Source organism: Pan troglodytes, chromosome 10 (genome assembly GCF_028858775.2).
Source record: "Pan troglodytes isolate AG18354 chromosome 10, NHGRI_mPanTro3-v2.0_pri, whole genome shotgun sequence".
Lineage (NCBI taxonomy): Eukaryota > Metazoa > Chordata > Mammalia > Primates > Hominidae > Pan > Pan troglodytes.
Genome location: NC_072408.2, coordinates 121,560,163 through 121,587,752, shown reverse-complemented (window position 1 = coordinate 121,587,752; position 27,590 = coordinate 121,560,163).

Below are 27,590 nucleotides of genomic sequence, written 5' to 3'. Positions count from 1 at the left end.
GGGAGGCCAAGGCAGGGAGATCACCTGAGGTCAAGAGTTAGAGACCAGCCTGGCCAAAATGATGAAACCCCATCTCTACTGAAAATACAAAAATTAGCCAGGCGTAGTGGCCCATGACTAATTCCAGCTACTCGGGAGGCTGAGGCAGGAGAATTGCTTGAGCCCGGGAGGCCGAGGTTGCAGTTAGCAGAGATCTCACCACGGCAGTCCAGCCTGGGCAATACAGCAAGACTCCACCTCAAAAAAAAAAAATCTTAGTTCTCAATGCCTATAAATATCCTAACTCCTATTTACCAAAGGGGCTTCTCTTATCTTTCTCTGCCCTCTTCCTCGTTTATTTGTTGCATTGTCTTTTTTCTTGCTTAGATTAAAGAAGCACACACACAGAGTCAACCTAATAATGGCACTCATAAAACAGAGGAGGGGACGAAGATCTGGGGAGTTCATCTATATTTAACTGTGAGCAATCAGAGGCTAGTGTACTGGAAAACATGCAAAGGGCTTGCAGGAGGAAAGAGAATATTAAAATTGCAATTTTCCCAATCACATCGAGACGTCTCTTTGACAGAATGCATAGCACTTCTGTCAAAAACTGTGCTACATCTCCAAGCAAAAAGCAAATAAATTGAATTTCCGTTCAGTGACAGTGTGGGCTAAGGGTGCTGTCAGCTGTGTTTCAATTTTTTTGCTTTATTTTTTTCTCTCCACGGCATTCTTTTGTAGCTGTCTTTATGGAATTTGTTTCTGGTTTCCCCCCCAACCCCCCCGCCTTTTTTTTTTTTTTTTTAGACAAAGTCTTGCTCTGTTGCCTGGGTTGGAGTGCAGTGATGCAATCTCGACTCACTGCAACCTCCACCTCCTGGGTTCAAGCCATTCTCCTGCCTCAGCCTCCCGAGTAGCTGAGATTACAGGCACATGCCACCATACCTTATTAGTTTTTGTTTGTTTGTTTTTGTTTTTTTCTTTCGTATTTTCCGTAAAGACTCCTGACCTCAAGTGATCCACCCACCTCAGCCTCCCCAAGTGCTGGGATTACAGGCATGAGCCACCATGGCTGGTTTCCCCCTTTATTATTCCTCCTTCCGCAAAGGCTGGATCAGACCTCAGCCTGCAGTGCCATAAAGCTGCACTGTAAAGCTGCCAGTGACCCCACATAGGCTCCAGGATAAAGCATAAAATCTATTGATCAGTTTCCAACCTGGATGCTGATTTCTCCAGCAGAGCCCATGTCTACTCCCTTTTCAAATGGCCAGTGCTGGAGGCCAAGACTGGTTAGACAGGCCAGGCGTGGTGGCTCACACCTGTAATCCCAGCACTTTGGGAGGCCGAGGCAGGCAGATCACTTGAGATCCGCCTGCCTTGGCCTCCCAAAGTGCTGGTATTATAGGCGTGAGCCACGGCACGCAGCCTGAGGCTAGATGCTTTCAGTGGTTCTCTTTGATGCTCTATTTAGTAGGTGAGAAGAATTAAGACAATGAGATGTTGAAGGCTCCAGAACCTTCAACACTAGAAAGCCAGTGCCCTGGTCCAAACAAAAAGGTGCATGACCTTATATGAGACCCATGGCAGTGGAGTCAGGGGAGCAAAGCGGTTTCCAGGAGATGTTATTCTGTCTATAAGAGAGAAAAAATGCTTTCAGGGTCCCAAAGCTTATAGTTAATATGGAAGAACTACTGAATAATCTCCTGCCCTCTTGGGGATGGCACATTTATTTGTCAACATGTCCTCAAATGCCAGTTGATTGATGGTACAAGTTGCTAAGTTTGTTCCTTCAGTGGATTGTATCCAAACAGATTGTCCTAAGACTGAGAAGAGCAGGAACCAAAGGAGACTGCTTCGTGGGTAAATTCATGACCCTGGGATCAATTCACATCACTCTATCCAGATCACAAATGGGAGTATTCTACATGGACACCGACCTTCTTTCATGAGTAGGGTGATTGAACCATCCCAGTTTGCCTTGGATATTCAGTGTGCTAAAACACGGAAAGTTGGCCAGGCACAATGTCTCCTGTCTGTAATCCCAGCACTTTGAGAGGCGTAGGTGGGCCTATCACTTGAGCTCAGGAGTTCCAGACCAGCCTGGGCAACATGATGAAACTCCATCTCTACTAAAAATACAAAATACTTAGCTGGGTGTGGTAGTGTTTGTCTGTAATCCTCTACTCTGGAGGCTGAGATGGAAGGATTACCTGAGCCTGGGAAGAGGCTGCAATGAGTCATGATTGTGCCACTGCACCCCAGCCTGGATGACAGAGGGAGACCCTGTCTCAAAACAAAAAAAGTAAAATTAAAACAAGGACAGTCTCATGCAAACCGAGCTGGTCACCCTATCCATGAGCCCTACTTTGACCTCATGTTGCCATTTTGAATGATGTCCATTTTATTTTATTTTTATTTTATTTTATTTTATTTATTTTATTTTTTGAGACAGGGTCTCACTCTCTTGCTCAGACTGGAGTGCAGTGGCGTGATCTTGGCTCACTGCAAGCTCTCTACCTTCTGGATTCAAGCAATTTTCCCACCTCAGCCTCCCGAGTAGCTGGGACTACAGGCACGTACCACCATGCCTGGCCTAATTTTTGTATAATTTTTTTTTTTGAGACGGAGTTTCACTCTTGTTGCCCAGGCTGGAGTGCAATGACACGATCTCAGCTCACAACCTCTGCCTCCCAAATTCAAGCGATTCTCCTGCCTCAGCCTCCCGAGTAGCTGGGATTACAGGCGTGTGCCACCATGCCCGTCTAATTTTGTATTTTTAGTAGAGACAGGATTTCACCATATTGGTCAGGCTGGTCTCGAACTCCCGACCTCAGGTGATCCGCCCACCTTGGCCTCCCAAAGTGCTGGGATTACAGGCATGAGCCACCATGCCCAGCCTTGTATAATATTTTTAGTAGAGACGGGGTTTCACCATGTTGGCCAGCCTGCTCTCCAACTCCTGACCTCAGGTGATCCATCCATCTCGGCCTCCCAAAGTTCTGGGACTACAGGCATAAGCCACCACGCTTGGCCCAGATGATGTCCTTTTGGGGATTTCAGAAAATGAATTAGTGATTTGGGGTCAACTTTGTTGGGAGGAAAAGAAAATCAGCTTGCTGCATTACAACTATTCCATTCATCTTTTGCAATGGAAAGGGAATTGGTATAGCCATAGTAGTTAAGATTACAGCCTCTGAAGCCAGAGGCAATGAATTTAAATCTTTGCTGTCCCAGGAATTTGAGATTGCAATGAACTATGATCACACCACTGCAATCCAGCCTGGTTGACAAGATTTTTTGCATTTGAAAAGAATCCTTCTGGCTGCGGGTTAGAGAATAGATTCTTGGTTACAGAAGGAGGCCAGGTAGAGTATCTCATGCCTATAATCCCAGCACTTTGACAGGTTGAGGCAGGAGGTTCACCCAGGAGTTTGCAAACAGCCTGGGTAATTTAGGAAGACTCCATCTCTGAAAAAAGAAAAAAAAAAAAAAAGCTGGGCATGGTGGCACCCACCTATGGTCCCAGCTACTTGAGAGCCTGAGGTTAGAAGGATGGCTTGAGTCTTATCTTTTTCAGGCAAGCGATAATGTGGTGGTAGCCTTGTTTTGACTATAGCTTAACCTCTTTATATACATTATCTCAGTTAACAACATCTTCAAGGTTTAGACAACTCCCTTCCCCTGGAGATAACCCATTCCTTCATAAGGAACGACCTGATTGTCATGCTTTCCTCTTAGATTCAACACGTTCAGTAACTTTGGTCCAATCTCCTCAGCTACGCATTTGCATTGAGCCACCTTGTAAATGAACTGTATCAGCTAAGGTATCCTGTAGGGAGAATAATAACAGAAATTCCTCAAGGAGCTGCCTCCAGTGGGAAATTCCAATTGAGAGATTAAAAGCTCTAGGGAGCTTGTGATCCAGAGGACGGAGACTAGGGTGGGGTTTGATGAAAAGTTCTAATAATAACAGCTGATGGTTTTGAATGCCTCAGACAAGCCAGACACCGTGTTCAGCATTTTCAATGCATTTTCTTATATACAGGGAATGAATTACAATCATTCAGATTTTACAGAAAAGAGCAAAGATTTATTTATTTATTTATTTATTTATTTATTTATTTATTTATTTATTTTTAGAGACAGCATCTTGCTCTGTCACCCAGGCTGGAATGCAGTGGCAGTGGCACAATCATAGCTCAATGCAGCCTCAATCTTCTGGACTGAAGTGATCCTCCCACCTCAGCCTCCCAAGTAGCTGTGACTACAGGTGTGAGCCATCACACCCGGATAATGTTTTTAGGTCTCACTATGTTGCCCAGACTGGTCTGGAGCTCCTGGCCTCAAGTGATCCACCCGCCTCGGCCTCACAAAGCACTGGGATTGCAAGCCTGAGCTTCACACCTGGTCTGTTTCTATCTTTTCAGCCAAGAGTCTATTCTCTAACCTGCTGCTAGAGAAATTGTTTTCAAAGGTAAGGTGGTGATTTTGATCATTCCAGATATATACATGTATGGAAGCATCACGTGGTGCCTCATAAACACATAAAATTATTACTTGTCCATCAAAAAAAAAGTTTAAGGCAGACAAAAACTAGAAACCACCCTGGTGTGCATCAACAGGAAAAAAGTTAAACAAACTGGTGTATTCATATAAAGAAATGCTACTCCACAATAAAAAAGAAACTACTGATACAAGTTATAGCACAGGTGAATCTCAAATTATGCTGAATGAGAGAAAACTCTACACAAGCCTATGTACTGTATAATTCCACTCATCTAAAGCATTGGAAGAGACAAAACCAACCTACCAATATGGCCGAAAAAATCAATAGTGGCAGATTGGAGGAGGGAGGGAGAAGTGATGACAATATTATCTATCTTGATAAGGATTTGGGATGCAGAAGCATGTGCATTTGCAAGTATTTAGAGAGTGATATCCTTAAGATTTGTGCATTTCAATGTGTGTAAATTTTCTCTTACAAAATATGAACAGATATTGAATTCTAGTTAATGATATGCAGACTGAAGTATTTGGGGATAAAGTAACTGATATCCGTAACTTAGTATTTTTGGTTTTGCTTGTGCTTTTGCTTTAGAGACCATGCATGCTGCTAAACCTGTGACTTACTTTGTAATGCACAAAACGAAAGATAAATTGATGGGCTGGGCGCAGTGGCTCACGCCTGTTCCCAGCACTTTGGGAGGCCGAGGCGGGTGGATCACCTGAGGTCGGGAGTTCGAGACCAGCCTGACCAACATGGTGAAACCCCATCTCTACTTTAAAAAAATAAATAATTAGCTGGGTGTAGTGGTGCAGGCCTGTGATTCCAGCTACTTGGGAGGCTGAGGCAGAAGAATCGCTTGAAACTGGGAGGTGGAGGTTGCAGTGAGCCAAGATTGCACCATTGCACTCCAGCCTGGGCAACAGGAGTGAAACTCTGTCTCAAAAATAATAAATAAATAAATAAATTGATGAGTAATTGAGTAGATGTGTGATAAAGCAAATATAATGCAATGTGAAGTATAGAATCCATATAGATGTCATATAATTTTTCAACTTTTCTATATACTTGTAACTTTTTAAAATAAAATCTGGGGGGTGTTAAAGGGATAACTTATTGTTTAAAATAGCAAGAAGTGACATTATTCAGATGCAAAACCAAAGCTCTTAACAGTCCTCAAATTCTTCAGGATCTGGGCCTTCCTCCATCCCCAACTCTCTGGCCTGATTTCATGCCATCATTTGAATGTGTCATTTCCAACGGCGATTGAACCCTCTCAACCATCTTTTTTTTTTTTTTTTTTTTTGGAGACAGGGTCTTGCTCTGTTGCCCAGGCTGTAGTGCAGTGGCACCATCACAGGTCACTGCAGCCTCAATCTTCCAGGCTCAAATGATCCTCCCACTTCAGCCTTCCAAGTAGCTGGGATCATATCTGGCTATTTTTTTTTTTTTTAATTTTTTGTAGAGATGGGGCCTATCTTGCCCAGGCTGGTCTCAAACTTCTGGGCTCAAGCAATTTGCCCACCTTGGCTTCCCAAAGTGCTGGGATTACAGGCATGGATCACTACACCTGAACCTCTCAACCACTTTACTTCCAGCTGTGGCAACTCCTTGCTTTTCTTCAAACACACCAAGCACATTCCAGCCTCAGGGCCCTCGCACTTGCTGTGTCTTCTACCCGGAATACTGTTCCGCCAGAGCCTGATTCCTTAACTTCTTCAGGTCTCTGCTCCAATATCACCTCCTCACTATGTACAGTAGCATTTCCTTTCTCCCATCACTTTATTCCTTTGCTTGCTTTAACTGTCATGTTTTATTTTTTATTTTTTAATTAATTTTTTTTTTGAGATGGAGTCTCACTCTGTCACCCATGCTGGAGGGTAATGGTGCAGTCTTGGCTCACTGCAACCTCCCCTCCTGGGTTCAAGCGATTCTCCTGCCTCCGCCTCCCAAGTAGCTAGGATTACAGGGGCTCATGACCATGCCTAGCTAATTTTTATATTTTTAGTAGAGATGGGGTTTCACCATGTTGGCCAGGCTGGTCTTGAACTCCTGACCTCAGGTAGTCTGCCCACCTCAGCCTCCCAAATTGCTGGGATTACAGGTGTGAGCCACCGCGCCCAGCCAAGTGTCATGTTTGATCACTGGCTGACACAATATTCATTTTGTTTGTTTGTTTGTTTTGTTTTGTTTTGTTTTTTTGAGATGGAATCTCACTCCATCACCCAGGCTAGAGTGCAGTGGCTCAATCTTGGTTCACGGCAACCTCCGTCCCCCGGGTTCAAGCAATTCTCCCATCTCAGTCTCCCAAGTAGCTGGAACTACAGGCGCCTGCCACCATGCCCAGCTAATTTTTGTATTTTTAGTAGAGATGGGGTTTCACCTTCTTGGTCAGGCTGATCTCGAACTCCTGACCTCAGGTAATCCACCAGCCTCAGCCTCCCAAAGTGCTGGGATTACAGGCGTAAGCCACCACGCCCGGCCAATAGTCATTTGTTTATTGTCTGTCTCCTCTCACTGCAATGCAGGGATTTCACCTTGTTCCCTGTGGAATGCCAGCACCTAGAATGGCCCCTGGAAGACAGTGCACTCAATAAATACTTGTTTCATAAATACAGGGATGAATGAGTATGATGCTGACACTACCAACAGTAAAAGCTAATCTCAACTGAGAACTTGGTAAGTGCCTGGCACCATGCTAAGCGATTTACTTCCATTATCTCATTGAATCCTCCAACAAACCCATTACTATTTTTACAACTAAAAGATTTAGAAAACTTCTACAATTTAGAAAGATTAAGTGGTTTATCCCCAAACAAGTGTCAGAGCTGAGAGAGTCCAACCCAGTTTTGTTTTTGGCCATTCCAGAATCTTTCCACCTTGCTGTAGGGCAGGGAAGATCAATGTGTCAGCTTGTCACCAACATGCCCTAACTGCTGATATAAAGACCCAGATGCCTGTAGACTTGGGGGCATCAGACTCTCAGTCATCAAACTTCCTATGATACTTTGTGTCCCCTGTCCCCCAGACTACAAGGGTTACATGGGCTGACCAGCATTAATGGGCTATCAACTTCTTAATCAGCTCTTCTATTTCGGGGAGGGTGAGGCAGGAGGATTGCTTGAGGCCAGGAGTTCGAGACCAGCCTGGGCAACATAGCAAGACCTCATTTCTCAAAAACTTTTAAAAATTAGCTGGGCATGGTGATACGCACCTCTAGTCCCAGCTACTCGAGAGGCTGAGGTGGAAGGATGGCTTGAGCCAGGGAGTCGGAGGTTGCAGTGAGCCATGATCATGCCACTGCACTCCAGCCTGGGCAATAGAGCAACAGAGCAAGACCCGATCTATTAATAAAAAAGAAGTAAAAGAAGCAAATGCTAGTATTGTGAGGAACACAGTAGACCATGTATATAAAAGGATCTAACACAGTGAACAGGACCCAATAGGCCAGGGGGAATATGATAGTTCCATGTCCACTTCCCCAGCTTGTTTTCACAATGAAATCTTCGGGGTGGGTCGGGGGAGGGTGGTAAGGGATACATGTTGTTTCTTGTTCAAAACAACTTCTCCTTTTATTCAGATGCAAAACCAAAGCTCTTGGGTTGGGTGCTCACATTTGTAAACCCAGCACTTTGGGAGGCTGAGGTGGGAAGATTGGTTGAGCCCAGGAGAATTTTGTTCTTGTTTGTTTCTTGAGTCAAGGTCTGGCTCTGTTGCCCAGGCTGGAGTGCAGTGGTGCGATCTCGGCTCACTTCAACCTCCACCTCCCTGGCTCAAGCCATCCTTGCACCTCAGCCTCCTGAGCAGATGGCATTACAGGCGAGTGCCATCATGCCTAGCTAATTTTTGTATTTTTTTTTTTTTTAGTAGAGACAGGGTTTCTGCCATGTTGCCCAGGCTGGTCTCAAACTCCTGGCCTCAAGCAATCCTCCCACCTAGGCCTCCCAAAGTGCTGGGATTACAGGCATGAGCCACCACTCCCGGCCAAGCCCAGGAGTTCAAGACCAGCCTGGACAACATATGAGACCCCATCTCTATAAAAACAAAACCAAAGCTCTTAACAGTTTAGTTCAACAGTTCTGCAGGATCTGGGCCTTCCCCCATCCCCAAGTCTATGGCCTCCTCATCTCATACCATTATTTGAATGTGTCCTTTTCAATGGCAGTTGAATCCTTTCAACCACTCTACCTCCATCCCTTGTGGCCTCCTTGCTCTTCTTCAAACATACCAAGCATATTCTGGCCTTCAAGGGCACCTTGTCTACTCCAAGGACACCCTGAGACACACTTGGATAATTCTGACTTTTAGGCAATGTCAATCTAAATAACAAACAGGGACAAGCTCTCTAAAAGAAAAGATGTTTATCTGGGAGTAGAGCATTGCAATGGGAATGTGCATGCCATAGTAAACTATGTGTGCATTCAGAGAGGTAAAGGAAGACAAAGGTTTTTAAAGGACAAAAATGTGGAAGATTACATAATTGTTTTGAAATAATTATCCTTCGCTATAAAGATCAATAACAAGGGTGATGCCGGTCTGAAGTTGGACAGGCAGTTGCTTGGGCAGATGTCCTTGCAAAAGTAATTTTTTTGTGTTAAGGTTGCAGTGGCCTTTGTGCAAGGCTGTGGTATTTGCAGTCTTTTGTGATGTTTCTGTTATCAGTCATCCAAGCTGGAGAACCCTCTGCATGTCCTTCCCCGGCTCTATTTGTCAGGGTTTTCTTAATATGAGTGACTCCATTTTGGGTTCTGACAATTTTCACAGCAAACTGGGCTAAGTGCTCTGCGTTAGAAACTGATCACAGGCTATGTATTTCTCTCTTTGTCTACACATTACAGATAGGAAAGCTAAAGTTCAGAGAAAATAAGCAACTTGTCCAAGATTACAGTTTTTAAGTTGTAGGCATGGCCTGGTTCTTGTCTTGTTCCTCTCATGGTAGAGAAAGATAAATTCCAACTGAGGAAATCTAGAAAGGGTCCTTGGAGGACGTGATGATTTCCAGAGTCTATCATTGTGGCTTAAATATCTGTTTTCTGTAATACCACACTGGACATCCCACTAGGAGGCTGCAGCCTGAATTCTTTTATTTTTATTTTTTATATTTTTAATACATTTTTCAGATAAAAGAGACAGGGTCTCACTATGTTGCACAGGTTGGTCTGAAACTCCTGGGCTCAAGTGATCCTCCCACCTCAGCCTCCCAAAGTGCTGGGATTATAGGCATGAGCCACCACACCCAACCAGCAGCCTGACTTCTATAACCCAGAGCTTTGCCACTTCCTTCTGGCTTTGACTTGAGTAAAAGTAGGCATCAGCAAGAGTCCTCTCTTCTGAGCACAAATTAAACCCTCAGTTTCACAAGGACCTCTGCCCAATACCACCTACCCTAATTTTCCTAACGTTCCTCTCGCCTAATGTTCTCACATCTAAAGAGATTTGAAAAAGACCCTGTTCAAAGACTCTGAGAGCTCCCTTCCACCGGTTGGTTATATCAGACCTACTTTTTGTCACTTGGTTAAAAAAAAGAGGGGGGGGTTGGGAGGGACCACAAATACAAAGATATCCTTAGGATGGATGAACCACCATGCTGCCCTTTAAAATATGTATGTTCTGTATATTTACAATTATTTGTTCTGGAGGGGTTTCTTCTCTTCCTTCCACATCTCCTAGCTGTGTATACAATAAAAAGGATGGGGCTGGACGTGTAAGACTTTTTTTTTTTTTAAACTCTGCTGTGTTTATCCACCCAAGCAAGTATTTTAAGTACTTTGTTTCCATTATGCTATTCTGAGCCCATTACTTGGTAGGGTGATTAAAGATTGCTTTTGGCAAGAGAAGAGAAGACAATATGTTTGTTACTTCCATGACTGTTAGCCTTTCCCAGGCAGTCTTCAAAGGGAAAAACATGAACACATGGCATACAAAATACATACTGGCTTCGTAGTGAGAGCCCTGCAGAACGTCTGGCCCTTCACCTTTGCCTGAAATCTGAGCAGCTAGGACAGGAGGCGTGACAAGGGTTCTTTCTAGGGCGTCTTGGAGACCGCCCACCTCTCGGGGCTCCTCTGTCTCCCTCCTTGCTTGTGTGTTCATGAATTCTTTCCCTCGGTTGGGGTCTTCTCGGGAACTTCCCTACTTTTCCACCAATATTTGGATGCAGTCATGGACAAGACAGATGAGCTCTCTACTTTCTTTTATTGTTATTATTATTTTGCAAAAAAAATAAATTGTTATTATTATTTTGCAAAAAAAATAAAGACAGGGGTCTCACTATGTAGCCCAGGCTGGCCTCGAACTCCTGGGCTCTAGCAATCCACCCACCTCGGCCTCCCAAAGTGCTCAGATTACAGGCATGGGCCACCATGCCCGGCCGAGCTCTCTACTTTCACGGAGGTTAAAGTCTGGTGCAGTGCAGAGACATTAATAAAAGAATCACACGCCCGGGCATAGTGGCTCACGTCTGTAATTCCAGCACTTTGGGAGGCTGAGGCGGATGGGTCACCTGAGGTCAGGAGTTCGAGACCAGCCTGGCCAACATGGTAAAACCCCATCTCTACTGAAAATACAAACATTAGCTGGGCATGGTGGCATGTGCCTGTAGTCCCAGCTACTTGGGAGGCTGAGGCAGGAGAAATCATTTGAACCTAGGAAGCGGAGGTTGCAGTGAGCCAAGATAACACCACTGTACTCCAGCCTGGGCAACAGGGAGACTCCGTCTCCAAAAAAAAAAAAAAAAAAACCAAACCAAAAAAAATGGGAGTGGGGAGAGGAGAGACTATTCAAAGGGAAAGAAGGTGGGGTAACCTAGACCCACAGAACAAGGGCAAGAGTAGCAGGAGATGTAAACAGGGGTCAGAGAGGTCAAGGGAACCTATAGTATACACACATTATAGGTGATAAATATTATTTAGTTAAACTAGGAGTGGAAGGAGGAATCTATTCATTGTGGAATAGAAGCCAATCCCTGCTTTCTTTTCTTTTCTTTTTTTTTTTTTGAGATGGAGTCTCCCTCTGTCGCCCAGGCTGGAGTGCAGTGGCGCAATCTCGGCTCACTGCAAGCTCCGCCTCCTGGGTTCACGCCATTCTCCTGCCTCAGCCTCCTGAGTAGCTGGGACTACAGGCGCCTGCCACCACACCTGGCTAATTTTTTGTATTTTTAGTAGAGATGGGGTTTCACCGTGTTAACCAGGATGGTCTCGATCTCCTGACCTCGTGATCCGCCCACGTTGGCCTGCTTTCTTATCTTAACAGCTGGGTGGCCTTTGGGCAAGACATTTAACAGCTCTAAACCTCCATTTCCTCATCTGTCAAATGGGAATTTGTAAGTCCCGCTTTAGAGGATTTGTGGTGCATAGTGGGAGCACATTAAGTGTTAGCTTCCTTCTTTGTTCCCAATTGTCTTTGATGAGTTTGACTTTTCTCTCTCTCTCTTTTTTTTTTTTTTTTTTTTTATTTGAGACAGAGTTTTTCTCTTGTTGCCCAGGCTGGAGTGCAATGGCATGATCTCGGCTCACCGCAACCTCTGCCTCCCCGGCTCAAGCGATTCTCCTGCCTCAGCCTCCCTAGTAGCTGGGATTACAGGCGCCCACCACCACACCCGGCTAATTTTTTTGTATTTTTAGTAGAGACGGGGTTTCCCCATGTTAGTCAGGCTGGTCTCGAACTCCTGACCTCAGGTGATGTGCCCGCCTCGGCCTCCCAAAGTGCTGGGATTACAGGCGTGAGCCACCGCGCCCGCCCTGAATTTGACTTTTCTTGTTTCATTTAGCATCTTGGGAGACCCGCAGGAAGCCAAAAATAAACAAATAAATAAAATCCATCACTGTATTTGCTTATATGCTTGCTCGCTTATTTGAATAAATGCCCAAGACCTGTCCCTCTGGCCTGGGGGCCTAATTCCTTGCAAGGTTGTTGTAATCCCTCATCCTCCATCCCTCAGATTGGATGGAGTCTCCTTGAAGTCAAGCAGCTGATCTCTCCCCAGGGTCTTGGGAACATTAGCATCTCCCTGGCCTATCTTCCAGACTATTGTGACAAGCAGATGAGATAAACGGTGTGTAAGGCTCACAAGCCAAAGATTCCAGTTCCCCTCCCTGGGCTGGAAAAAAATCTGCACTGATCTAGACAGAGTGACAAGTTGCACAAATGCATTTTCCCTGGATGCTCTCCTTTCAGTCAAGGGCCCCTTGGATTCAAAATGGCATCTGCAAGTTCAGGCATGTCCAGACTGCTTAAAATGTCTAGGAGTCTTTCTCTTCTGGAGCCAAGTGGGCAACTTTAGAAACTCCACCCACTTACGTGGAGTGAAGGCAGTGACTGGTGCAGCCCACGTGCTTCCTTTGCACCAAGGTCTCTTGAGTGTGGGCGCCATGCTTGGTTGTTTTATATACCTCTCTTTGTTTCATTGTCTCCACAATCCTGTGAGAGAGGGAATGGCCTTCCCATTTTTACAGAGATCAACTGAGGGATTCAGTAACCAGCCTAAAGTCTCCATCTTGACAGGGAAGAACAGAATTCCTGGGTCACTCTTCAATGGTGTCTTGATGACCAGTTAGCTCTCCCGCTTCCTTCCCCGAAATTAGATTACCTGGGTCCCAGGGAAGCACTCTGGAAATTCTCAGGTCTGATGGAGGCCTCAAGGTGGGGTTTCCTGCTTCAAATGCTGGATTTGGATTTCTGGAGACTCCAGGCTAGTTAACTGACATCTGCCTTAACTCCAGCCCTCTTTCCATCACTCTGCTACCCCCACTTTAGTTCTAGAAGGTGTAATGACAATAATAATCATAATTGGCACAATTTATTAAGCACCTGCCAAGCACTAGGCATAGAGCTAAGTAACACGTATTTTCTCATTTAAAGAAGTTAGGAATCCTACAAAATGACTATTATCATCCCCATTCTACAGATGAGAAAACTGAGGCTCAGAAAGTTAAGAAGTCTTCACTCAAGGTTTCAAATAAGTAAATGGCAGAGCCAAATCTAAAATTTGGTCTGGCTGACCCCAGGCTCTCAACCACCTGCTCACTGCCTGCTTTTCTGGTTCTACATTTTTACAAAGGTCTCTGCTCAAAAAGATGGTATCAAACCAAGCACAGTAGTGTGTACCTGTGGCCCCAGCTACTCAGGAGGCTAAGGTGGGAGGATTGCTTGAGCCCAGGAGTTTGAGGCTGAAGTGAGCTATGATCGTGTCACTATACTCCAGCATGGGAGACAGAAAAAGACCCCATCCCTTTAAAAAAAAAAAAAAAAAAAAAGGAAAGAGAGAAAGAGTGAAGCAAGCAAGCAAGCAAGACAGAAACAAAGAAAGAGAGAAGGGAGGGAGGGAGGGAGGGAAAAGAGAGAAGAAAAAAGAGAGAAAAAGAGAAAAAAGAAAGAAAAGGAAAGAAAGGAGAAAGAGAAAGAAAGAAAAAGAAAGAGAAAAAAGAAAGAAAGAAAGGAAGAAAGAAAGAAAGAGAAAGAAAGAAAGGAAAGAAGGGAGGGAGGGAAGGAAGGAAGGGAGGGAGAAAAACTGCACCAAAGTCCAGTAAAATCCTGCCCTTCCAAACTCTGAGGACTAGCCCAGGCTTCTGTGGTTCTTCCACCTCCACCTCAGGGCCTCAGTTTCCCCATTTGTGGAACAGGGAACTGGACCAGATGAGCTCCGAGGTCCAGCTCAAACTCTGCCAACTGCACCCCAACATGAAAACAGCCCCTTGTCCTCAGCCCTGTCCCTGACCTGTATCCTTCCTACGATCTTTCTCTCCTCATACGGAAAATGGGTGAGAGCCTCAACAATTCACCGTTTCACTCCCTGACTTCAAAAAGGGAGAGCAAAGTGTTGAAAGTCACAGCTGAGCTCCTTTTGTCCTCACAGTGATGCAGTCTGGGCTTCTCCTTCAGGCTACTCTCATTCTGGGAGCCTAACTTGGCATGTTCCCTCTGGAATTCTCCCTCATTTGACTAGCAGAAGAGTCTAGTTCCCTAAGGTTGGAATCAAGGTCATGCCTTGCAGGCATTTAGCCCCACCTTGATGGTGATCTTCAAGAACTATGTCTTTTTTCTAAATCATCAAAATCATCATTATCAACGTTGTCCTTTAAACAAGGACCCCAAATTCTTTACCCAGAGGGCTTCTTCATTTGTGAAGGAATAATTCAGCACAGGTCTTCAGGCCCATATTCACAATTCCAACAGCCCAGAACTCTGGAAAGTGGCAGTTATTTCCATAATGAATTTATTGGCAAAACCTGACCTCCTTTGAACTTACTTTTTAATTAAAAAATAAAAACTGGCCTGTAATTCCAGCACTTTGGGAGGCCGAGGCAGGCAGATCACGAGGTCAGGATCAAGACCATCCTGGCTAACACGGTGAAACCCCGTCTCTACTAAAAATACAAAAAATTAGCCGGGCGTGGTGGCGGGAGCCTGTAGTTCCAGCTACTCGGGAGGCTGAGGCAGGAGAATGGCGTGAACCCGGGAGGCGGGGCTTGCAGTGAGCCGAGATCGCGCCACTGCACTCCAGCCTGGGCGACACAGCCAGACTCTGTCTCAAAAAATAAATAAATAAATAAAAATAAAAATTGGCCAGGCGCAGTAGCTCACACCTGTAATCCTAACACTTTGGGAGGTCCGAGGCAGATGGATCACTTGAGGTCATGAGTTCAAGACCAGCCTGGGCAACATGGTGAAACCCTGTCTCTACTAAAAATACAAAACTTCGCCAGGCATAGTGGTGCGCACCTGTAATCCCAGCTACTCGGGAAGCTGAGGCAAAAGAATCGCTTGCATCTGGGAAGTGTATGTTCCAGTGAGCTGAGATTGTGCCACTGCACTCTAGCCTAGGTGACAGAGTGAGACCCTGTCTCAAAAATAAATAAATAAATAAATAAATAAATAAATAAATAAATATGCATATATGTATGACGTACAACAAGATGTTTTAGAAAAGTCTTTTGTTTTGTTTTGTTTTGGGGGTTTTGTTGTTTTGAGACAGGGTCTTGCTCTGTTGCCCAGGCTGGAGCACAGCGGCACCCTCATGGCTCACTGTTGCCTCGACCTCCCAGGCTTAAGTGATCCTCCTGCTTCAGCCTCCCAGGTGGCTGGGACTACAGGCACCTACCACCACATCCAGCATTTTTTTTTTTAAGAGATGGTATCTGGCTATATTGCCCGGGCTGGTCTCAAACTACTGGGCTAGAGCAGTCCTCCCCCTCACCCTCCCAAAGTGCTGAGATTACAGGCATGAGCCATTGTGCCCAGCCAGAACCATGTCTTTAAAGCCAGAGAGAGCTAGGTTTGAGTCCCAGTTCTGCCATCACTATCTGCATTTTCTTTGTCCCTATGGAAGACACTTATGGATTCAACACTTATGAAGGTCCTACTATGTGCTGGGAGCTGCGTTATGGGGCACAGTGCTAAACAGAGAAATGGTGTTCCCGCCCTCCTGGAGCCTCCTTCCTCATTGGAAGAGCTGGGAGAGTGGAAGCAGATGGCAGGCAAATTCATAGGAGATTTTCAGAGGTAAATAAGACACAGTAAAGGAAATGGTGAGGGACAGGAACACCTTCTTTGTACGGAGAGGACATCGGAGGAGAGACTTGGTCATGGAGTCCATCCTAGGAAGGGCTCAGGAGAGACCACCAGGCAGAGGGAAGAGCAAAGGTGACTTCTCCACTTAAAGATCAGAACCAGGTGCTGTGTGGCTGCAGGGGCGTGAACTAGAGGCTTTGTAGGACACAGATCAAAGTTTGGATTTATAATTAAAATTTTAGAAAAATTTAAAAAGAAAAAAAGAAAACAACGTTTGGATTTTATTTGAATGCCATGTGAGGCCACTGGAGGATTTTAAAAGCTGTTTTCATTTTTTTAATTACAAAAGCAAACTGTTGGAAGAAACTGACAAACGTTCTCCAACACTGGCGATCTAATTTTGCATTCCCACCAGCAGAATTGGAACATTCCATTTGCTCCCCATTTTCCTCAACACTTGGAATGACCAGTCTTTAATTTCAGCCATCGCTGTGGTATCACATTATGAGTGGTACCACATTGTGGTTTTAATTTTTATTTTCCTGATGATTCATGATGTAGTTATTTTTTAAGGTGCTTTTTGGCTATTCACATAGCTCCTTCTGTGAAGTGTCTTGAAAATCCCTTTGCCTATTTATTTATTTATTCATTCTTAAGATGGAGTCTTGCTCTGTCGTCAGACTGGAGTGCAGTGGCACAATTTCGGCTCACTGCAACCTCTGCCTCCCGGGTTCAAGTGATTCTCCTGCCTCAGCCTCTGGAGTAGCTAATTTTTCTATTTTTAGTAGAGACAGGGTTTCACCACGTTGACCAGGATGGTCTCGATCTCGACCTCGTGATCCACCCACCTCAGCCTCCCAAACTGCTGGGATTACAGGCATGAGTCACCGTGCCCGGCCTTATTTATTTATTTTTATTTTATTTTATTTTATTTTATTTTTTGAGACAGGATCTCGCTCTGCAGCCAGGCTGGAATGCAGTGGTGTGATCTCAGCTCACTGCATCCTTGACCACCTAGACTCGAGTGATCGCCCCACTTCAGCTTCCTGCGTAGCTGGGACCTCAGGTGTACGCCACCACACTCATCTAATTTTTCAGTTTTGTAAAGACAGGGTTTTACCATATTGCCCAGGCTGGTCTCAAAGTCCTGGGCTCAAGCAGTCCTCCCAAGTGAACCATCAGATGTGGTGGCTCACGCCTGTAATCCCAGCCTTGGCCTCCAAAAGAGCTGGATTACAGACATGAGCCACCAGACCCGGCCGCCCACCCCCATTTTTTTTTTTAAGACAGTCTTGCTCTGTTGCCCAGGCTGGAGTGCAGACCCATGGGTTCAAGTGATTCCTCTACCTGAGCCTCACAAGTAGCTAGGATGACAGGCATGGGCCATCACACTCAGCCAATTTTTGTATTTTTAGTAGAGATGGGGTTTTGCCATGATGGCCAGGCTGGTCTCGAACTCCTGGCCTCAAGTGATCCACTCACCTGGGCTTCCCAAAGTGCTGGGATTACAGGCGTGAGCCACGGCACCCAGCCAGCCCCCATTTTTTAATTGTGTCATTTATCTTCCGATTAGTCACTTACAGATGTTCTTTTAATATTCTGATACATATCCTCTGTCAAATATGATTTACAAATTATGTCTCCTGGACTATGACTTGCCTTTTCATTTTCTTAACAGGGTCTCTCAAAATACAGAAGTCTTACATCTTGATAAAGTCATTTATTTTTATTTTGTGGTTTATGCTTTTCTTATACCAACTAAGAAATCTTCTCCAGTCCAAGGTCACAAAGATTTTCTAGTGTATTTTCTTCTAGAAGTTTATTGTTTTAGCTCTTAAATTGCTTATATTGGGGTAAAAAGTCAAACACTTACCATACATCTCGGTAATTTCAGTGTTAAATATCTACCCAGGAAAAAAAATCATATGTCCACAAAAAGGCTTACAAGTTTTTTTTTTTTTTTTTTTTTTAATTAGAGACAGGGTCTCGGCCAGGTGAAATGGCTCACGCCTGTAATCCCAGCACTTTGGGAGGCCGAGGCAGGCGGATCACGAGGTCAGGAGTTCGAGACCATCCTGGCTAACATGGTGAAACCCCATCTCTACTAAAAGTACAAAGAATTAGCCGGGCATGGTCGTGGGCGCCTGTAGTCCCAGCTACTTGGGAGGCTGAGGCAGGAGAACGGCGTGAACCCAGGAGGTGGAGCTTGCAGTGAGCCGAGATTGCGCCACTGCACTCCAGTCTGGGGGAGAGTACGAGACTCCGTCTCAAAAAAAAAAAAAAGAGAGACAGGGTCTCACTCTGCAGTGAGCTGTGATTGCACCACTTCACTCCACACTGCATTACCTAATGTGCAGTGGCGTAATCACAGCTCACAGTAGCCTCAAAATTCTAGGCTCAGGTGATCCTCCCACCTCAGCCTCCCGAGTAGCTGGGACTACCAGCGCACAACAAAAATGAAGTGTTTTCATTTTATGGTAGAGATGGGATCTTGCTATGTTGTTCAGGCTGGCCTCAAGCGATTCTTCTGCCTCGGCCTCCCAAAGTGCTGGGAGTATAGACATGGCCACCAAGACTGGTCAGGACTTAAACTTGTATGCTCCTACCAGCATTATTCATAAGAGGAAAGAAGTGGAAATAAGTGTCCATCCACAGGTCAATGACTATACTGTAGTACTCTCCTATAATGGAGGGCTATGCATCAATAAAAAGCAACCACTGATCTCTGCAACAACATGAAAGCTGAGCTCAAAAACATGATGCTGAACAACACAAAAAATGCCAGATAAAGAGAAGTTTATACTGGGCAATTTCATTTCTATGAAAGGATAGAAATGATTGCACTCATCTACGGTGACGAAAGGCAGATCAATGGTCGCCAGAAGCCTGAGGGAATGGGTGGGTGTGGGCAGGTAGCTGGGGAGCGTGGAGGGGGAATTTTAGGGAGTGAAGAAGAATGTTCTACATCTTGATTGTGTTGGTGGTTACACAACACTATGTTTTGATAAACATTTTATCATCGGGTAGGATTTGATAAGCATTTTATGAAAATTTATTGAACTCTACACTCAAAATTGGTGTGTTTTATTTTATGTAAGTTATATTTCTCCATAAAGTGGAATTAAAAAAATAATAAAACAGATGGTGGGGAAGAATGGGTGCAGGGTGAGGACAGAGAGGAGAGTTAGGCCTCAGGATCATCCGGGTGGAGGACGAGGGGAGGTCGGTCCAGGGAAACAACAGGGAATGGTAATTACTGTTGTTGTTTTTCTGCCTTGTCCTCCCCTTGAGCCAGGAACAGGCTCTCATTTGTAGCTGCACTGACCATTTCCCCCACCCCACAGCCTGCCTTCTTCTCTACTGAGTCATCTCTCAAGGTTATCGTAGGGAACAAAGGCTTTGACTTACGCTGGACATCTCCAAGGGCTGACGCACATGCTCAGGAAACCATGTCACCGACCAAGGTGACGCGGAGAAATCCTGTGATGCCACCCCCAGGCTCCCAAGCCCTCTGTCCTCTCACCCAGCCGCAGTCTCTCCTTTCCAAACTGTCTCCTAGAGCCTAGGTCCAGAGCAGTGAGGATAGCTGATAAAATCTGAGAGCGAGACACCTTCTTAGCGACTGTGTTTGTTTCCCATGGTTGCCAAAAGGAAGTATAGCAAATTCGCAAATCGGGTGACTTAAAACAAGAGAAATGTGTTCTCTTGTGATTCTGGAGTTCAGAAGTCAGAAATCAAGGTGTTCACTGGGTTGGTTTCTTTTTTGAGGCTCTGAGGGAGAATCTGTTCCTTGCTCCCCTCTTGGGTTCTGGTGATTAGTGGCAATCCTTGGAATTCTTCAGCTTTGTAGATGAGAACGACTCCAATCTCTGCCTCTGTCTTCACATGGTGTTCTCTCTGTGTACCTCTGCATCCATCTCTTTTCTTATAAGAATGCTGGTGCCGCATGCTATGGCTCACGCCTGTAATTCCAGCACTTTGGGAGGCTGAGGTGGGCAGATCACTTGAGGTCAAGAGTTGGATACCAGCCTGGCCAACATGGCGAAACCTGGTCTCTAATACAAACACAAAAATTAGCCAGGTGTGGGCCGGGTGTGGTGGCTCATGCCTGTAATCCCAGCACTTTGGGAGGCCAAGGTGGGCAGATCACGAGGTCAGGGGTTTGAGACCAGCCTGACCAACATGGTGAAACCCCATCTCTACTAAAAATACAAAAATTAGCTGGGCATGGTGATGGGCACCTGTAATCCCAGCTACTCAGGAGGCTGAGGCAGGAGAATTGCTTGAACCCAGGAGGCGGAGGTTGCAGTGAGCCGAGATCATACCACTGCACTCCAGCCTGGGTGACAGAGCGAGACTCCGTCTCAAAAAAAAAAAAAAAAAAAGAAATTAGCCTGGTGTGGTGGCACGCACCTGTAATTCCAGCTATTCGGGAGGCAGAGGCAGGAGAATCACTTGAACCTGGGAGGCAGAGGTTGCAGCGGGCCGAGATCGTGCCACTGCACTCCAGTCTGGGTAACAGAATGAGACTCCAGCTCAAAAAAAAAAAAAAAAAAAAAAAACCAGAAAGAAAGAATGCCATTCATTGGATTACGAGCCACCCTAATCCAATATGACCTCCTATTGAGCACCTACAGTGTACCACGAACCATGCTGAGACTTGTTCACACATCATCTCATTTAAACCTCACAATGTCTTCAAATAAATGAGAAAACTGAGGTTCAGAGACCTAAGTAACGGGTGCCCCCAAATCCATTCAATCCCCTGAACATCTCCCAATGGTCTGCCTTGATTACGTCTGCAAAGACCGTATTTCCAAATACACATTCACACGTATACAGATTAGGACTTGAACTTTATTGTCTTTTCTAAGGGACAGGGTCTTACTCTGTTGCCCAGGCTGGAGTGCAGTGGTGCCATCAAAGCTCACTGCAGCCTCTACCTCCTCAGCTCAAGTGATCCTCCTGCCTCAGCATCCAGAATAGCTGGGACAACAGGTGCATGCCACCCTGCTTGGCTAATTAAAAAAAAAAAAAATTTGTAGAGGCAGGGTCTCACTATGTTGCCTAGGCTGATCTTGAACTCCTGGCATCATGCACTCCTCCCACCTGGGCCTCCCAAAGCACTGGGATTACAGGTGTGAGCCACCATGCCTGGCCTTGAACATTTTTTTTTTCTTTTTGAGACAAAGTCTCACTCTGTCGCCCAGCCTAGACTGAAGTGGTGCTATCTCAGCTCACTGCAACCTCCATCTCCCAGGTTCAAGAGGTTCTCCTGCCTCAGCCTCCCAACTAGCTGGGACTACAGGCACCCCTCACCTCGCCCAGCTAATTTTTGTATTTTTAGTAGAGACAGGATTTTATCACGTTGGCCAGGCTAGTCTCAAACTCGTGACTTCAAGTGATCCGCCCACCTCGGCCTCCCAAAGTGCTGGGATTACAGGCATGAGCCACTGCGCCCGGTCTGAACGTATTTTTTTGAGAGATACAACTGAACACAGTACAGAGACCTTATTTTCCTCTGACCAAAAGGAAGCCCCCAGGGGTCCAGCTGGCTGGAGAATAGGAAGGGAGGAAAGAACACTGACCTCAAAATCACAAAGGTGCAGAGTTCAAATCTTGGTTCTGCCACTAATTTGCTGTTTGGTGCTGGTCATTTCACTGCCCCTCTCTGGACCTCAGTTTTACCATTTGTTAAATAAATCTTTTATGGCTGGGTGCAGTGGCTCACACCTATAATCCCAGCACTTTGGGAGGCCAAGGAGGGTGGATCACCAGAGGTCAGGAGTTCGAGACCAGTCTGGCCAACATGATGAAACCCTGTCTCTACTAAAAATACAAAAATTAGCTGGGCATGGTGGCACATGTCTATAATCCCAGCTACTCGGGAGGCTGAGGCAGAAGAATCACTTGAACCCAGGAGGCGGAAGTTGCAGTGAGCCGAGATCGTACCACTGCACTCCAGCCTGGGAGACAGAGCGAGACTCCATCTCGAAAAAATAAATTTTAAAAAATGATAAAATAAAATAAATAAATCTTTTATCCCCTGGATGGAGTTGCTGCACCTAAAATTAACAATGAAGAAGACGGAGGAGGAGGAGGAGAAGAAGGAGAAGGAGAAGGAGAAGGAGGCAAGCACGGTAGCTCATGCCTGTAATCCCAGCACTTTCAGAGGCTGACGCAAGGGGGTTTGCTTGAGGCCAAGACTTCAAGTCCAGACTGGGCAACATAGTGAGACTCCATCTCTATTAAAAAAAAAAAAAGAAAAAAAGGAAAATGAAATTACTGAACTTTTAAGACGTAATGGATGTGGTTAGCATTTATTGAGCACCTACAGTGTACCAGGAACCATGCTGAGACTTTACACACATCATCTCATTTAAACCTCACAATAACTTCAAACAAATGAGGAAACTGAGGCTCAGAGACCTAAGTAATGGGTGCCCCCACATCCATTCAATCCCCTGAACATCTCTCAGTGATCTGCCTTTCTGTGCTCCATGGCATAGTATAAGTGTCATCATTTCTTGCTTGGATTCTAAAAAGGGCTTCCTTAGTTTTTCCCCTACCCAAATCTATCTCTTAAGCCAGAATGACTTTTTGCTAATAAAACTCTCTTTCATAAAGTTCTTCAATGGCTCCCCATGACCCTCAAAATTAAGCTGGAATTCACAAGAAGGCTCTTCAGGCCCTACATGATCTAAGCCCAGCCAGACTCCATCCTCATCTCACCCTGCTCCCTTCTCCAGGTTAATACTTAATTCATCCTTCAAAATTTAGCTTAGATAGCCAGGTGCGGTGGCTCATGCTTGTAATCCCAGCACTTTGGGAGGCCGAGATGGGAGGATCACTTGAGGCCAGGAGTTCGAGACTAGCCTGGCCAACATGGTAAAACCCCGTGTCTACTAAAAATACAAAAATTAGCCAGACGTGGTGGCGGGCGTCTGTAATCCCAGCTACTTGGGAGGCTGAGGCAAGAGAATCCCTTGAACTCAGATGGTGGAGGTTGCAGTAATCCGAGACTGCACCACTGCACTCCAGCCTGAGTGACAGAGTGAGACTGTCTCAAAAAAAAAAAGAAAAAAAATCAGCTTAGATACCACTTCCACCAGGAAGTCTTCCTTGCCTGCCCCTCAGGTGTAAGTCGGGTCCACCTACTCAGTACTCCAAGAACACTCTGTTATCATAGCACTCGGCACAGTGTGGTTTTGTTGCCTGTTAAGTTGTCTCTCTCCCCCAGATGGCAGTGGGTATGCACAGAGCTTCACACATTGTGTCTCGTATTTACCAAATGCCCTGAGCCATTTATCACAAGTACATGGAGAAAGCTAGGACTGAAAGCCATTGCTCACTGACTCCAGGGACTGTGTTCTGTCTACTGTTCCACACGGGTGTTGCTGGAGACACAAGAATCTGTCTAGACTAGCAGGCCCCAGAGGGGCTAGGCCCGAGTGTACAAGGGCTTGGAATGGCAAACACATGCTTCCACTTTCCAAACCCACATCCATGGCAGACATTACTAATGGACCACCACAATTCTTCTCATTGATCCCAGGCTTAACACAGGGCCCCAGCCAGTCTCCATCAGTTGACTCAACCTTACAAGTAAGGAGCCAGGCAGGGTGGTACATGCTTATAATCCCAACTAGCTACTTGGGAGGCTGAGGCAGGATGATCACTTGAGCCCAGGAGTTTGAGACCAGCCTGGGCAACAGAGTGAGACCCCGTCACTACAAAATTAAAATTTTTTTAAATTAGCCAGGCAAATTGTTGTTGTTTTTAAATTATAGACAGGGCCTCAGCTTGCACCTGACATGAAATCTGTTTACCATTGTTATCTATTGCCCAATGACCCTGTTTTGTGGACCAGAAAAAATGAAGCTCTGTCTTTCCCAATATCACGTGCAAGTTCATGTGAAAGCAGAGACAGGCCCTCTCCACTCCCAGTTTGGTGTAATTTCACCGCCCCTCCTGGCATCTGGAGACAAGCTTCTTACGCTGTGTGGTCAGCCTACCCTCAGGACATCTAGAGAAAGAAGCTTTCTTGTGAAACTGGGCCAGTAGACTCACAGAAGACTCTAAGGACAAGAACACCTTCTAGAATGACGCAGGGGACTTCCTTAAGTTTCCTGGAGGCAAGCCAGGCATGGAGGCTCATGCCTGTAATCCCCAAACTTTGAGAGGCTGAGGTGAGAGGATCATCTGAGGTTAGGAGGTTGAGACCAGCCTTGGCAACATAGCAAGACCCCATCCTACAAAAAATAAAAAATTAGTCAAAAGTGGTGGGTGACCCTGTAGTTCCAGCTACTCAAGAGGCTGGGATGGGAAGGTCACTTGAGCCCGGGAGGTGGAGAGACCCTGAATCTAAAAATAAATGAATAAATCAATAAATACAATTTTAAAATTAAAATTGGCTAGGTATGGTGTCTCACTCCTATAATCCCAGCACTTTGGGAGGCCAAGGCGGGAGGGTACCTGAGGTCAGGAGTTCAAGACCAGCCTGGCCAATATGGTAAAACCCTGTCTCTACTAAAAATACAAAAATTAGCTGGGTGTGGTGGCCCATGCCTGTGATCCCAGCTACTCAGGAGGCTGAGGCAAGAGAATCGCTTGAACCCAGGAGGCGGAGGCTACAATGAGCCGAAATCATGCCACTGCACTCCAGCCTGGGCAACAGAGTGAGACCCTGTCTCAAAAAAAAAAAATCCTTTAAACTAAGAAACCAACATTGGTTCATTACTCTTAACTAAACTCTAGATCTTCTTCAGATTTCATCCATTTTTCTGGCCCAGGATCCCATCCAGAGTACCACGTTGCCTTGAGCACATTCTCTTTTTGATAAATACAGTTCCTGGATTACTCCCTTTCTCCTGGCATGTAATTCCTTCTCTCACTCAGAAATGAATTTGTCTGTTGTTTTGCTTTGGTCTGGCTCATCCCCTCTCCCCCATTTTACAAATTATAGTTTAGGGAAAAGTTTCACCTGATTCTATCTAATATTGTCAGCAGCCCTTGTCCACCACATTCATTTTTCCTCTTTCTGTTTTAAAGTCTAGTTCACATCATCAAAATGGCCACCAGCACTTCCTGAAAAACTTGGCAACACATTTTACTGTATTTCAAAAAAAAAAAAAAGTTCTGCTTTTTTTTCCCCCGTCCCCCCACCCCAAACTTCGTTTGTTCTTTTATGACTAAGGATATTTATCTCCTGCTTGCTTTAGAAGTTTATGAGCTGCTTTTGCTTTGAATTCCAGGCCAAGGTCAGTCCTCCTTTTGTCATGATGTCACGGCCTGTTGCTGTGGTTACCCCTGTGACATCATCAGACCAATCTGGGGGCCTGCTGGGGCAGGGGGGAGAGGGGCTTTGAAACCGCTCCTTTCATCTGTCTTTGGTGAGGGCAGTGTTGCTGCTTTTTGTAAAAGTTTTTGAGAATGGCGAGACACTAAAGGGAAGAGTTAATAAGATTTACTACCCCCCAAAATGCCGCAGACCCCTAAAAGTCAGGCCACAATCAAAGGCTGCAGCCTTCTGAAGGGAAAAAGGCTAAAGGAATAAACGCATTTCCGAAAACCAGAACTCTGTATCTATAAAAAGACCACCAGTATGCCACAAGGAGAAGCACGCACGCACGCACGCACGCACGCACGCACGCACGCACGCACACAACTGGCCCTCTCAACCAAATTGCCTCTAGATGGAATGTATTTCACGAGGTGTCCCTTGGTCTTTAATCTAATCTAATCTGTCTCTCCCTCCGCATAAAAGCAAAAGTAAAGAATTACAAACCAGGAATGCTTGGTTTGAAAGGCTTTTTAATAAAAGGAGAAAAGAAAAAGAACAAAAGCCGAGTGAACACTCAACAGACAGTTTTCATGTCACTAAAACAGCATCTTGAAAAATGTTAATCTTTTTTTTTTTTCTTTTCCTTAGGGGTCAGGGGAAGGGAAAAAAATGTGTTTTTATGGTGAACATGTGTCAAGAGGACTCCATCCCATAAACTCGGTGCCCACAATAAGTATATTTGTGTAGTAATTAATGTGAGATCAGAGACACAAGTTTTGCCAAAAGGCCATTGTCAGTATGGGGTACATTATTTAGGTCAAGAATCCAGTTTTCCAAATGTGGTATACATTGCGCTCGCTGTAATTAAGCGTTTTGTCATCTAACGACAAAGCGAGCAAGAGTGACTCCCAGACGGATTATACCTAAAACACAGTTTCCAAATGTTTCTTCTTGGCAAATCTTTTAAGGAAATTCTATGCAGAAGGAATGTCAAGACATCTGTAATTAGATCTGGGAGAAAAGGGTGCAAGGAAGATTACTGGGCTATTTTTTTTATTTTGTCTCTCAAAGAGACCCCCCTGTAATTCCACGTCCTGGCTGTCAAGAGCCTTATCCATCACGGGTTCCTGGGTCATCTGTCTTTGCATTCACTTTCTTGCCGAGGTCTCCAGTAACACCCTTGCAATGCCAATTCTCCTCCAAGAAGTTTACTGCAAGCCGCTGTGAAGACAGAACGGACAGCGTCCAAAGTGCCTTGGGCCAGGCCCGTTCTTCGAACTCGGTAGATTTTGTGTCTGAAGGTTTCTGCTTTGTCATGCGCCTGGAGGTCTTATTAAGAAAGTAGAGGCCAGGCGCGGTGGCTCACGCCTGTAATCCCAGAACTTTGGGAGGCTGAGACGGGGGGATCATGATGTCAGGAAATCTAGACCATCCTGGCCAACATGGTGAAACCTCGTCTCTACTAAAAATACACAAATTAGCTGGGCGTGGTGGTGCGTGCCTGTAACCCCCCAGCTACTCGGGAGGCTGAGGCAGGAGAATCAATTGAACCAGGGAGTCGGAGGTTGCAGCGAGCCAAGATCACACCACTGCACTCCAGCCTGGTGACAGAGGGAGACTCTGTCTCAAAAAAAAAAAAAAAAAAAAAAAATGCCGGGCGCAGTGGCTCACGCTTGTAATCCCAGCACTTTGGGAGGCGGGCGGATCACGAGGTCAGGAGGTCGAGACCATCTTGGCTAACAGGGTGAAGCCCCGCCTCTACTAAAAATACAAAAAATTAGCTGGGCATGGTGGCGGGCGCCTGTAGTCCCTGCTACTAGGGAGGCTGAGGCAGGAGAATGGCTGAACCCAGGAGGCGGAGCTTGTGGTGAGCTGAGATCATGCCACTGCACTCCAGCCTGGGCAACAGAGCGAGACTCTGTCTCAAAAAAAAAAGAAAAAGAAAAGAAAGCAGAATGGAGTGCAGTTTGTAGGTCCCAGGGCTGCAATTTGGAAGACATTCATATTGCAAGGGAAATTGAAGAGGGAGCTAAAAGGATCCTTCCAGCACTGTGCATTTCAACTTTTTGGAGGGGCCGCAGCAGTAGGGGGGTGCATATTGGGGTGCATAGCCCCATCTGGGTCTGATGTTGGATGTTGGTTTGCATCTGTTTCTAGTTTTGTATGTTGGTATGGGTCTGCCTGTGCATGAATATGCTCCTGTACGCCTGTGGGTCTTTTGCATGTGTTTGCAAGCGTGTGATGCCTCGCTGTGCATGGGTCTGGGGGGGGGGGGGGTGCTGTCTCTGAGCATATTGCTGTGTGTGTTTCAAA